The following is a 2,841-nucleotide window of genomic DNA, read 5'->3' on the forward strand; positions in this document are numbered from 1 at the left end:
AACGGGGGAAAATTATGAGTGGAAGAGAGAAAAGATGACATATAAATCATTCAAAAATCATTTAACCTTTTCCATTATAAAATTTGTAAAGTTGACAATGATATTTGTTGCTTATCGAGAAAATATTTCAAAATATTTCACATTCCATTCATTTAAATTTTACAAACATTTAAATTTTCATTAATATTTTAATTATTTTAACATAAATTATTACTAATATTAGATTATTTCTATTTCTATACTATACGATAACCTTTAACATTTACTTCTCTAACTTTAACTTGTCATCATAATCGTATAGAATTCAATGAATCCTTCCTTTGACACATCACTATGTCATTTATCCTAAATTTAAATAAGTTCCTTCCTTTGGACATGCCAATTTGAAGTTGACGTTGTCAACACGTCACTGTGTCACTTATCATAAATTTAAATAACTTCCTTCCTTTGGATACGCCAATTTGAAGTTGACGTTATCAACACGTCACTGTGTCACTTATCATAAATTTAAATAACTTCCTTCCTTTGATACGCTAATTTTATCTGACGTTATTGACGTGTAAAAAAAAAACCTCTACGTTACTTTTCATAAAATTAAACATATCCACCCTTTCTTTAAATTAAGAGAGAGACAGAGAGAGAGAGAGAGAGAGAGAGAAAGAGAGAGAGGAAAAAAAAAGGAAATTTCCATATGATTCAAAGGTTGTCGAAGTTATTATCATGCGATTGGATTGTCAATTAATAATGGTTAATTAAAATTGACTAAAACTTTTATATCTAACAAATGAAGGAAAAAAGGAAAACAGAAGAGGAATATCGATGATGACAGACATAATGAAATAAACCGATCTGGATAGAGAAGAAGAAGGAGGAGGAGAAGGGAGGAGGTGGAGAAAAAAGTTGAAAGAGAAGAATAAAAAAGGAGGAACAGGTGCGTTGAAATATTTCAATGACATTCATCATCATCATCATCATCATCATCATTTTATTATTATCATCATTCCTTTCATCATCATCATCATTTTATTATTATCATCATTCTTAACATTCATCATCATCATCATCATCATTTTATTATTATCATCATTCTTAACATTCATCATCATCATTTCAACGCTATGATTAACAATCAACATGGATGAGATATTTTCGTTAAAACTATTAAAACTATTAAACTGATTTAATTTTATCATTGATAAACGATTGATAAGCCTATTAATCAGTGTTATCAACTTATCATTGCTATTTCATACTACTAAAAGGTAAATTTTGCAATAAAAATTAACGTGAAATTTTTAATAATGAATTAAAAAATAAAATCGAAATGGAAAAATGAACGAAAAATCAACAATTGTTATTACTGTTATTATATTTAAATAAACAATAAATATATGGAAGAAGTAAACAGGTAGAAATGGGAAAATGAAATGATCGATGAAAGACGAAAATAAGAAATGAAAATGTAACCAAAATTTAAAAAACGAAAAAAAAAAAACGAAATATTTGAACAACATTTATAATATCTTCGTTGAAATTTGCAAAAAAAAAATTTTTTTTTTTTTTTTAAAGTAAAACATTTCATGATTTTTTTAAAAAAAAAAGACTGAGAAATTTGCAAAAAATTTTATCATCATTATCAACATTTCATGATCAATTTCATCATCATTATCAACATTAACACCATTTCGTTATCAATTATCAACATCATTCAATATTAACACCAACATTACGATTGCTATCATATCATAGGTTTTTTGCTTCATTATTTTGTTAAGTAATTTTCATTTTTGTTTTAATTAAACTGTTCCAATAGCTAAATTAACATTTCATACCATTTACAATTTGAGTGAGGTATGAATTTTAAATTTAATAAATTATCACATTTTCTATCCATCATTTTTCATCAAAATAAAACTGTTACATATGAGAAAGGAAGGTAAAAAAATTTCGACAACTTTTTATTTATTTAAAATTTATTTTCTTTCTTTTTTTTACGATTAAATCAATTCACTCATTATCATTAAACTAAAATTTAATTAATGAAAACAAAAGGAATGAAAGTTTTTCATTTCTTTTTTTTTTTCCTTTTTGCAAATAATCAAATAATATGCATTTTGTAATAATTTGAAAATTTTACATAAATTTACAAAGATAAATAAGGAAAAAAAGCTGATAGCTTTTAAATTCATATAACATATCAATACTATCATCATGTGAAATGCATTAAAAGTGTCGTATGAAATACAAAATGACTTTATTTTTTTTTTTTTTTTAATGTGACAGAAATTGTCACATTAAAATATATTTTATTTATGAGATCAAATCAATTGATCATTTTTCTCATCCAAATGTAACAATAACAACAAACAGTAGCAACAGTTTCATGTAATAAACATTTATTAATTTTTTTTCTTTTTTTGATATAATTTTATTAATTGACAGGTAAATTCTTCTTTGCTACCTTTTCTCCTTCTTTTTCATACTATTTTATGAATATTCAAATTTTTAATGAATTATCTAAAGATGAAACACGAAGATTTAATTATACAATTGCATAAAGGTGATAAATGGAATAGTTAAGATGATAATATTTGAATAATTCATAAGAATTGAAATACTGTATCATTTTTGGATAACATAAAGGAAGGATAATTGTTGAAAGATTAGTTATGCTTAATGTAAATTTGTTTAGAGAAATTCAAATTTTCGAGAATTCGAAATTGACAAATCTAGTGTCATTCATAAGCATTGAAATATAATAAAAAGAAATTTAAATTTTCGAGAATTCGAAATTGACAAATCTAGTGTCATTTATAGGCTTGAAATATAATAAGCTTGTGT

Source organism: Loa loa (assembly GCF_000183805.2).
Source record: "Loa loa unplaced genomic scaffold supercont3.520, whole genome shotgun sequence".
Classification (NCBI taxonomy): Eukaryota; Metazoa; Nematoda; class Chromadorea; order Rhabditida; family Onchocercidae; genus Loa; species Loa loa.